Genomic DNA, 12221 nt, shown 5'->3' with positions numbered 1-12221 from the left:
CTGCAGGGCTGGGCTGACCTGGTCTCTCTCCGTTTTGTTTTTAACCACAGGTTGAGCTTTTCAGCCCATGAGTGGTCCTGTCCCAGGCAGCACTGCCAGCCCTGAGGTGCCTGAGGGATTGCAGAAAGGCTGTGCATTTGTTTGCTTTGACAGCAGAAGTTTTTGTGGTCACAGCCTCGTGCACACCTGAGGTCACACCGTGTGCCCAGACCTGGTCCTCAGCTTTCCCCAGCCCAAGAGGCTTTCTAGATGTATTTCCCCATCACAGAGAGTGCAAGGCTTCTCTTATTTGCTGTCCTAGATGTTAATAATCCTCTGTCTGTGTGCTCTCCACCTGCCCTCCCTGCTCAGCACCCTGATGGCAGAGGACATCCAGCTCCTCTCCATAAAGCCCAGTCCTGCCTTGTTCAAAGCCCATCCATTCACTCCAGGGAGTTTTCCTCACTGGATCGACCACCTTGAGCCACCTTGCTCATCTCACTGTCATCATCCTCCCCAGTCAGTGCTGATTTTTCTCTTTTCTAAAAAATAAAAGCCCTGTTTTAATCCATTTTCTAAGACCTTCATTTCAGTAACACTTTTTGGCACCACAGGTTCATTTCCAGGAGTTTCTCCTGGTGCTGCAGAGCCGTGGGGATGGGGACAGGGTGGCTGGGAATGCTCCTGGCCCAGAGGGGCAGCTCAGGGCAGCTCCCTTCACTGCCACAGCCCCTGACTGACAGCAGGGAACAGCACCAGCAAAGTTGCTACCAGCTAACAGCTGTTTCAACAGTTTTAATCACAGGGCGAGCTGCAAGATAAATAAATAAATAAAGCCCATGAAGTGACAAAACAAATGGCCTGGTAACAGAGACAGATTTGAAGCTTCTGGCTGCTTTTGCAGGAGAGCAGCCTGTGAGCTCTCACCCTCCCTCCCCCAAATAATTAATTTATCACTTAGCAGCGCTGTGGCTCTGCAGAAGGTGTTGGAGATGGCGTTTGAAGGTGAACTCCCCTCTGGAGGGGCCCGTGGGGCTGGGGAAAAGGCAGCTGAGTTCTGGAGCCTACAGGTGATCCAGGGGGATTTATATCAACCTGCTCAAGCTACCATGAGCCAGCACGAGCTATTTTGTTCTGCCATCACAAATCACTGTTATGCCCTTTCTGCCTTAAACACTATGGATCAGCTATAACAACACTTGATATTTATTTTATTTCAACTATCACTCTGATTTGTCAGGTGTATTTTTTATGCACAGCAGGTGTACCCTAATGGGGTTAGGGAATAAACAGCAAATTGATGGGCTTACACACCCATTAGCTAATGGGTTACTAAGCAAAAGGGACTCTGTTTAACCCCACTGCACTTAGCCCACTGCTAGGAGGAATGTTAAAGACTATAAGCTAACACTCAAATGTCTCTCCATGGACCCAGGGGAAGAGAGCTCAAACTTTAATGCATCGCTTTTGATAGGCAGGTGAATGAATGTGGCTATCATTATGCAATCACACAGCTGTGGAACTATTTATCAGCCACACATCATGCCCCGTGAACCCTGCGTGCTCCTGTCCCACTGCACTGCCAGCCTGTCCCTCTGGGGCACAGGGAGGCTCCAGCAGGATGGATTCCCCCCAGCCAGGTGCTTCCCACACCCCCAGCACATGCAGAAAACACAGAGCTGCCACAGGGACCCCAGCAGTGCCCAGCACTACGCACCTTGTTCTTTTTTCTGTTCAAAGGCCTTGTGTCAACACCAGCTTTAATCAGTTATTTCAAGATAGATGTGCCTCGTTAGCATCAGAACAATGCAATTACTTCCCCTCCTCCCCTCTCTCCAAATCCCGGGGTTTTATTGGCCTATTAATGGTTTGATTTGTTGTTGGTAGAAACAAGAAGGATTCCAACTCATTGATCATATTATCCTACAGATATCCAGCAGAATAAATAAATGGGATAATAAAACCCAAACCACCCGCTCAAAGGTTACATTTTCTCAATCCTTTAGTGTTCTGCATCATAGTTTATGTTCCCTTTCAACCACAAATACACCGTTCAGGGCAGTCCATGACAGTTAAAAAAGGCCTGTAATGTTAAAGGTTATATTTGCAATCTTTTGCCATCTTCCTCACGTGGAAACAAGCCACGCTGATCCCGCTGTCCACAAATGCAATAAGGAACAACCCTCTGACACAGGTGGTATAATCAAAAGCCAATTCAAAAGGAGCCTTCTGTAAATATCAACTGGATCCAGGCATATGCATGCTTGGCTTGAAGCACCAGGAGGGTCCTGCTGACTTCAATGGGGTGGCTCCTGTGTTTGAAGAGAAATAGGTGAGTGTGTGACGGAGAGGTGAAGGTCGAGGAATAAAAAACCAGGAGTGAATATAGTTTTGTGTTGCTTTTCTCTAAGCAGTGACACAAAACCTCACAGCCAGGGGGAAGCTCAGGTCCTTTCACACTCTTTTGTGGCTGCCTGTTCCTGGGGTGCTTTCAGGTGTGCCTTGCATTTGGCTCTGGAGCCTGTTGGGGTTGTGGGGCTGCCCAGACAGTGCCCTGGGGGATGAGGGGTGCCTGTGGCAGGGAGAGGGGATGTGGCACTGGCCATGCCTCTGGCCTGCCTGGGCTTTGCCTTGTTCCTGCCTGGGCAAGCAAAGTGCTCCAGGCACCTGGTAGACCAACAGCTGGAATCTTCAGCTTGGTTAAAATCCCTGCTGCAGAAACTGCCACAGGTGCAGAGGCAAGGGCAGGACACACTGGGACTTCAATGTCATCAAAATGACAACACAGGTCCCTCCTTATTCCAGGGAGTGGTGGTCAAGCAGAAATCTGCTGATGCCCACTGGAAGGTGAACTGCTCTGTTGCCAGTTCCAAATGAAGCTCCACAAGTGTGGAGTTGCTCAGGTGAGGCATGGATACAACTTTAGGTTGCAGACTCTGCGTTGGAGATGATTTAATTGATGTTGGAACTCATCAGCATCAGTCTAAAAGGCTGCAGCAGCATAGCAACAAGCTTGTTAATTACTAAGCAATTATTTCACCCAACTTTTAGACCAAGGGGATACCCAAAATATCCGCATCTGTTTCATTTTGAGTTCTTATTGTTCCTTCCATGCTGTAGCTGAGGTTATTTTGCAGCAGCTGTCAGTCACAGCAGTAACAACTTCCACAGCAGCAGCAGCAGCTTCCATTTGGCAAGCTCACTGCACAGAAAGGGCTGTGATGGAGTGGAAAGGGTTTCTTTCTTAATATCCTCTTCCCCTAGGATAGACTATTTTGCCCTCTCCAGCAGAACATGCTTGGATCACACTGCAGAGCCTCTGACTGCTGCTTTTAAACAGGTATATCTGTTTGTTTCTATCAACACATTTCAGCTCCTCTGGCATGCTGTCTCTGCAGCTCTAATAGAGACACTTCACATGTAATAGGGTCACACAGTGATCCTCACGTTCCCTTCCATTCTATCACCATGTTAAATTGAAACAATGTGCGTGCGTCAGATCTCTGCAGTGCAGGGAAGCTGCAGCACCTACAAGTTTTGTGGTGTGATGAAACTAATGATTTGGATTTTATTTTCTTGGTGCCACCTTCCGCTGGTAAACTCTTGAAAATGCACCTTGCCTCATTTTCTCCCTGTCTTTTTACCTCTCAAGAGCTTTCACCAACAGATCTACTTTCAGGCTGGAAAAAAAAAGTAATTCTATCAGTAATTTATGGAAATTAGAAAACTGATTAGCATAAAGCTTCTACTTGTGATAGTGGGGTTACAAAAGTGGGTTGATAGGTAAAAATGATCTCCTTAGTGATAATTAACTTTGATCTCTTAAATAACTGTTAACTTTCATAAAGAAGGAGAGTAAAAATGACATTTGCATCATGGCAACTGTAAAAAGGCAGAACATAACTTTCATTGGAGATTACATGATAAGCTCTGTTCTCACAGAAAATATACTCGTTTCAGAGCAAAATGACATGAATTGTCAAGGACTGTTGGGTTTGTTCTTATATCCTGTGCTACCCTGAGTGCACTGAGATGAGACATTGCATCTGCTTGTGTGAACAGCTCTGTAGAGCCATGTAAATGATATGTATTTATCTACAAGGAAATGACAATGCACGCTCTGCTTAGCACTTCTATGGGACCATTCATCCAAGGACTCCCAAGTCCTTTATAAACATTAATTCATTCTGACTACTGTGTGGCTGTGAGGAAAGTAAATATTAGTCTTATTGCAATATTATTGGGAAATGGAGAGACACAGCAGCTAAGAGACTCATCCAAGGTCAGCAGATTACAGCTGCAGTGCTGAGCCTCTGGGTGGGGGTGCAGGGTGGGCTCCAGGCTCAGCACTGGGCATCACAGCTTCACTCCCTCAACTTTGCTCCAGTGGTGTTTTGAAAATTCTCCCACCAATATTTATTTCTGAACAGTTTCAGTGCCTGTTTGGGGCAGGACAGTCTTACCACCTCTGTTTGAAAAGTGAGACAAAGTAGAAAAATAACTTTGGAAGTACTGACCAGACATGAATATCCAGTTTGAGAAATCAAGGCCCACCAGTTTTAACCAGAAGACTCCCCCAGCCTGCAGTTCCCAGCTTAAGGCAAAAGATAAACAGTTGTATTGAGTTTTACGGACTGTATTAGAAACCAAGACTTCAGAACTGAGATATAAAATCCCACTTGAATTTAACATGCAAAAAGGAGAATTTTTGAAGTCCAGTGTACCAGACAGTGGTTGTGAGTAGCCCTGAGTCCTCTCAAAATGGATCTCAGCAAGATTTACACATTGCTGGGATTGAGATAAATTAAATGCAAACCAGAAGTTATGTTTGAAATAAAAGGAGTATCAAGAAATGCAAAATTAAAATAATATCTTCAGATATAAATCCTTAGAGCTGTGCAGCCACTGAATTTTTCTATTCATGGAAATCATCTTAAACCTTTCTTGCACACTTAAAGCTCCTGGCACACTGACTTGTTGCAAAGAAACCACTGAAACATCTCAATATCTTTCTTCACTGGCTCCTCCAGACACTGAGTATGCCGGCCACTCTCTGAATCATTTTATCCTGTCATCTCTCTGCCTTTGATATGCATGAAGTTAAAGGGAAATGGCAGTCTCCTAACTTCTATTTCCACCCAATGTCATGGGAGAAAGGAAGGAAAAAAAAAGTCACTTTTTTTAATGCAGCTTTTAAAATAGAAAAGCAAAAAAAAATTTTTTTTACAGCACTTAATAGGCCTCCCTTGCAATTTAAAAACTGATTTTCAGAAGCTCATATATTCAAATCTCCAAAGTCTATTTGAAGGCACATCTGAAGGTGCACCCTGCAACCTGTGTGTAGCAAACTCTTTTGAATCTTGTCCTTGAAACAAAAATTAGTGCCCCATGGGAGCTCAGCAGTGTAGACAACCACTAACTGCAGAATGACTGAAAGCAGAGCTGAGAGTCCTTGCAGCTGGGAGGGAGAAGGGGATGAGAGAGCGAGGGAAGATGAGAAACCCTTCAGGAGCCATTTGGGAGACACTCACTGGGAAGAAGAAAGAAAGACATGCACTAAAAACAACAGAAACACAGGTGGAAATGGCCTACTGGGAAATCAGGCTGTCAACAAACAAAAGCCGAAGGCCAGAAAGCAGTTTCAGTAGCAGCCCCTGCTAACAGGGCTTCAGTGTTCAGTAAATAAATTAGCAGCAGGTTTGACTGTTTGGAAATTAGTAGTGACATGATGAAAGCAGTAAATGACTTGCTTTTATCTGGAGTGGAAGCACTAAACTTCCAAAGAAATCCTTGCCTGTATCAGGAGAAGCAGAGATACTTATATCAGCTTAGACTTGAACAACAATTATATCAAAAAAAGTTTCATTTCATTTACCAAAGGCTCAGAACTTCGTTTGTAACTGAGGAAACCTGTTTCCCTCTTGGCTGCTTCTGACAGCATCTCTCCTTTGAATAGTTTATAATTTTGGAGGTGAAAATAATGCAGGTTAGGTACACAGACAGACAGATACCTGAATGTTTAAAAAAAAAAAGATGTAGAGTTGGGATGTTAGATCAACTCTTCAATTATTGCAAAGTGGGAAAAGTCCTTTGGGAGAAACTCCTGTGATTTACTTCTGTGAGAATCTGATTCTGTTTAATTAAATGGGAGCTAAATGAGGGCCTGAATAGTAAACACTTGAGCACGTGCTTAAACATTCTGCAAGTGCCAAAGTCCTATTGATTCCATTGAGATATAATTTGCTTAAGCACTCCTCCCCTGTAAGGGCTCTGACTGTACCAGGCCTCAGTTACTGGAGCTGAATGTTTATCATGTCAGAGGAGTTAAGAAGGGGCTCCTTTCCACATCCTCATCACTTAGGAAGATAATTGGATAAGGAGTATTTGCTCCAAAGTGAGCAAATATTTATGTAAGCTGTGCTGGGTGTGCTTGATAAGGTGACAGGTCCAGGAGGAAGTTGGGCTCTCAGTGCACAGCAGGGATGTTCTGGGTGGTTCTTTGATCTGCTGGGTCCATTCTACTGTCCCAGTGTGTGTGTGTCCACTAAAACCTGAAAAAGGAACTTTGTCCTTATCACAGACACAGGGGAACAGGCTCTGCTGTGTGGTCATGCCATGAAATGCCCAATCTAAAGAATCACAGGGCAGGAAAAAGGGCATGCTGCCCAGAGAGCTTGTGTAGCCACACCTCTGGAGGTGCCACTTGACTGGACACAACCCTGACCAATCTGATCTAACAGAACCTGTTCTGACCCAGGGCTTGGAGCAGATGACATTCCATCCTAAATTATCCCATGATTCTACAGAAACAAAACCTAGCAGAAATGGCCCAGATTATGTGGAACCACCTAATAGCTGGTACAGGTCTGCGAAAGGAAGCTCAGGTCCAATTATACTGAGAAATTAATTAATTAAGGCAGACATAACATAGTTGGATTTTTAGTAAATTGTTGGTTTTGTTCTACCCATGAACTCAATAGGAAAGCTGGAGTTGCATAGCCTGCATAATAACACAATAAGGTAGAGAAAAATCTATCCAAGAGCTAGGAGCCAATGACTTATCATCAATGGCTTTGTGTCAAAAGAGAGAGAAGTATCAATTGGTCTCCCATGCGGATTGATACCGGAGCCAGTATTAATCAATATACTCATTAACAGCCCAGAGAAGAATGTAAATTCAACAGCCACTGGATCTGGAGGAGATTCAAAGGAATTGTGGGGATGTGGCAAAGGAGGTAGTGGCATATAAGAAATAGGCTTGTAGTCAAACCTTGTGTAGATTTCATCAGATGAATGAGCAACATTTAATATTTGTTTATTCAGGGAAGAATTTTACAGAATATCAATATAAAATACAGTGGGGATAGTGCCCAAACCCATCCCTTCTCAAGGGGCCCAGGTAAATCAACTGCTCATTTCTCACACCATTGCAAAAGGATGAGGCAAGGCATGAGTTCTGAACCATTGAAAGTCCTGCAAGACCATGTGCTAAATTACCATTTCACAATTCACTTGGTGTCAGGTGTGAAATACTGTAGCCAAATGTCACAAGATATTTTGATTAAAAAAGATTAGGAGGGTCACTAAAATTCTGTGCAGACTGGATTCAATCCTAACCTATGTGCTTCACCCTGACTTTGATTGAAGAGATTTAAGTGTGTGGCAGATGGAAATTGCACCAATGATGACAATGGGACACGATTTGACTTCTTGTGGTCTTGTGTGGAAGGTGATACATGCAATTCTTCTTTTCCCTCATCTTCTCAAACCCTCCTCATTTGCTGCCTCCTCTCAACACTTAGCCCTGGGTTTTGATGTGTGCATCTCTCTCTATATGCATGCAGGTATAAATTTGCTCAAGGATCACTCTGGTGAAGGTGTGAGTGGGCTGACCCTGTTGAGAGCTATTAAGCCCAAACGAATTACCACATTCACCTAAAATGTCTCCTGTATCACACAGGTCAGAGCATTTCACTGCATGGGCATCTCAATTTTGAGTTTTTAGAAAATTCAGTAAGAATTTATTCCATATATCAAGCCCTCATTTGATGGAGGATGCATGGCCTCCCTTGCCCAAATGTTGATAGTGGGTTTATACATTCTCAGTATGAATTGGCTGTTGTTGCTGGCTTGTATCAGAATTTTTTCCCCTCACACAGCTACCCAGTGTTACCATTTAACTCCATAATGCATGATAACTATCATTTTTATAAAATATGCTTATAAACCAGGAACTTCTATTACTCTCATTTAAACCCATGAAAACTCCCATGCACGTTAGTGCAAGCAGGACCTGATATTTATTCATCGAAAGCTGGAAGCGTGTGATGGAAAATAAGAAATCTTTTAAGCCACAGTTCTTAAGGGCATGTTGTGTGGTGTTTACTGTTCAACACATCAGAGCCTCATGGCCATATTAGTTGTATGAATGGGATAAGATTACTTGGGCAATTTTCCTCTACATTAGAAACAAATCACAGCTAAACCTCTGCTGGCTCCATACATTTTAAATTCCCATTTCCCCTCACTAGAACAGAAAAATAAATACATAGATAGCTGACCAAACTTAGGAAGTGTTCAAAGCAATCAAGTGCAAATTCCCTCCTGTTAAAATGTGAATGAAACAGAAAACCTTTGACTGAGAGGTAACTTCAGAGATAAGTAGTTAGATAGATGCTATAGACAACAAGACACAAACAAATTAAATCTATTCCACTGAAACAGTGATATAATTTCCCTCCAGAGACTAAGACTGACAAAATAAACAAAGAAATAACATGTTTCTTAAGTTGTGAAATGTGACAGTCAATGGCAGATAGCAAAACAAAACTAAAAAGTGCTACAAGTTCTTAGCACAAACATGCTGTTCAGAGACAATGCAGCTCTATTTTCCTTTGGCTTGGACCTCCTAATAATCATCATTTTTCACAGTTCTCTCCTCTGAGGTTTTTTAATCCTCTTTCCAGCATGGTTTCCCCATTTAAGAGACATAGCATGTGTTTATTTTGAGGGACAGACTGATGGTGGAAATCAGCACATCTGGGAAAGGCAGAGCTCTTGGTCTGGGGCTATGGTGACACTTCTGAAGGCCCAACAAAGGTGCAGGGATGTGCTTCACTTTGGCTTTGATGGTAGATAAACCCTGGTTTATGGTGGTTGCTAAACACTGAGCACAGGCTGCAGAGCTTTGAAGGCACATTGGTGTTTGAAGGACATCACTGTTCAGTTTCAAGTGTTGTAGATCTGGGGACAGAGAAGGGAGCATTGGTCCACCAGCAGCTTGGTCTTCAGGAAATTCTGGGTTTTCAGGCTTTTCATAGTGGCAGAAATCTTTGCAAGGTTTCAGGGCAGCTCTGAGACTCCAGAGCCAGGAACTGCACCACTTCAGATGTCCAAAAGAAGTATCCTCAAAAAGAGAGGGTAAGAGAAACCCCAGGCACTACTGAGATGGCCACACTAAAAAAGCAAGCTCTAAAGATAGAAGCAGAGGCATGAACTTGCCAAAGTGCAGTACGGTGCTAATTTTCATGTTACTCATAGCAATCATTTTTCCATGAACAATCTGTATATGTCACAAATATCTCACTTATTCCCTACCCTTCATATGCACATAATAATCCTTTCACTTTATTTTAGTTGATAGTTTGCCTTTAAAATGTCAGGTCTTTTTCCCCTCTAAGTTGTAAATTGCTTTTTGTACCCAAAAGTTTGTTACGGGAAATATTTTAGCTCAGAGTCACATGAAGGAAAATGGATCCTTTCACCCCAGCAGATGGTCAGAAACCAGTCCAGGTCTCCAACTTCCACCTCCTAATTCCTGAAGATGGGATTAATCTCCAGAAGTGTAACTTTAAACATCTGATTTAAACAGCTTCCTTCCTCTTTGCAAGAGCAGTTCCAACGGGCACTTCACCTGGCAAATGTTCCCCAACACCTTCATTTCAGCCTGAAAGAGCTGCCAAGATCCCCCAGGAGGATCCTGTCACACAAGAATAACCCCTGACTCACAGCACTGGGCCATGTCTCCTCTCACTATTACTTGAAGAAGAATCTGGTCTCTGAATGCCCAGAAACACAAAGTTACTCTGAAGAAGGTATTTTGGATGTAAAAAGAAACACAGAACATAAAATTCAAAGCAATGTAGAAACCACCAGGCTGGTGGAAAGAAGGAGAGAATGCAGCCAGCAGGTTCACTGCCTGTTTCAGCATTTTTTGTGGGTGAGTGGTGGTCCAACACACACTCAAAGAGCCAAAGCTGGGCCTTGGAGGGGTGAGAAAGATGTTGCATGTTTTCAATCAAAACTTTTAAGATAAAGCTGCATGGTGGTCTCTGGGAAATTATGAGGTTTAAAAGCAATGGAACCTTCTCCAAGCTTTTGGGGCCATGGCAGTGCCAGCCAGGTGAGCTATCAAAGAACACTCTCTTTTATAGCCCTTGAGAGAGTGGCTCCTGCCCACAACAGCCACTCTGGAAATCCTACTCTGCATTAATTTTTCAAGGGTGCTGAGTCCAGGCGGCTTCCACGGGAACTTTGGTGGAGCAATTTGAGTTGGCAGCATCCTGGGATCCTCTGGTTCATCAGGCTGCTCCTTGTGCCACTAAAGAGCACCCACTGTGCATTTAAACCAGACTCTGAGTGTGTTCTGCAGCCTATTTCCATGTTAAGTGGTAATTCTGAATTACATAACGCCACATTTCTCTGCAGCCCTCATCTGATAACAATAACAAGCTCTGTATCTTAGAGACTTGCACATTTATGTTGGCACTGTTGGAAATACTAACACGAGCTTGAATCTCTTCTGTGTTCTCAAAGACCAACAAACACCATTCATTTCCTACAGATTAGTTTCAACCTAACAAGCGTTTTGTTGAGCCCCAAAGAATATTTCATTTATTTAGATAATGCTGATTGCTCACTTATGAGCGGCAGCTCATTCAGTGAGAAACAGACTGTTATAGCTCAGTGTTTTTTAAAAGAATGAGGGGAAAAAAACCCTCAAACAGCAACTTGAGAGTTGCATTTAATGCTCAAAAGACAGCACGTCATTATGATAAGCGGATCTATTGCTGTGAATAATGGAGGAGGTTTAGTCACACAATGGTGCAGATACACTTAGAATAAATATTTAAAGGCATGTTTTGCAAAGCTGGAGCATGTTCTAACCCCCCCATCCGAGGACTCAGTGCCATCACAGCACAGGGTGTGTATTGCATCAGTGTGCCAGGGGCGCCCATGCGGAAGGGAATTTGCAGAATATTTGAGATTTATGCAATAACATGGGCAGAATTATTCCCTGATGGAAGAAAACAAGGGGCTGTTCTTCATGGCCACAATCCCACCCTTCCCAACAGGACAGGTCCTCCCTTCTCCCCCTCTCCAGCCTGCCCACACGCTCACCTTTTGGGTCAGGTAAGCAAAGCTCACGCCAGGCTGGGCTGTGCCAGGGGCAGGCATGCTTCCCTCCGGGGAGAAATCTCAGCCAGCTTGGAGGGGAGGATTCGGTGAGAGGAGAAAAAGAGGCATTTTCTGCACTTTCTGTGCTCCAGCAGTGCCAGATGTATTGGTCATGGGCCAGTCAGCTGCACTGAGCTGATGGGACTGAGCAGAGAGGAGCTGCTGGGAGCGTGGGGCTGCCAGCGCTGCAGAGATGAGCAGTGATGGGCTCCAAAGGCCTCTTAGCCCCCAGGAAATCTGTCTGGCATTTACCTCCCTTCTGCATCTTGAGTTTCCTCTTGCTGGAGGCTTGGGTACTCAGCTACAGTAACAGCACGATGGGCTCCTAGAAAATAAGTGTTTTCCTTATTACAGTGGCACTTAACGATCCGTAAGATTTAGTGAACACAAACTCATTTTGTTTGAAAAAGTGGAACTGAAAACTGGACTCAAATGGAAACCTCAAAGGGAAATTTATTTATGAGTTGGGAAAGCATAAGTGCAAAGGAGAGGACCTGGACTAGCACACTACTGGGAACAGAGGGTGATCACAAAGGAAAAGAAAGAGAATTAAAAACATAATTGAGAAAAACAGAACTTAAAAAAACAACAGTGAGAGAACCTATCTTATTTTCTGCAAGGTCTACTCTTTTAAAGAGTGGCATTGCTATTGCTAGCATAAGGAATAGGTTTCCTCTAAGATAGAAAAACATTTGAATTTTTTTCCCCCTTTTTATTAATCATCAGTGGTGTGGGGAGGGGAAATTCCCCTGGGAATTCAACGACAAGAAAAAAAAAAATGGTTT

Source organism: Catharus ustulatus, chromosome 15 (assembly GCF_009819885.2).
Source record: "Catharus ustulatus isolate bCatUst1 chromosome 15, bCatUst1.pri.v2, whole genome shotgun sequence".
Classification (NCBI taxonomy): Eukaryota; Metazoa; Chordata; class Aves; order Passeriformes; family Turdidae; genus Catharus; species Catharus ustulatus.
The sequence above is the reverse complement of the archived record's forward strand: the minus strand, read 5'-3'. Positions refer to the sequence as shown.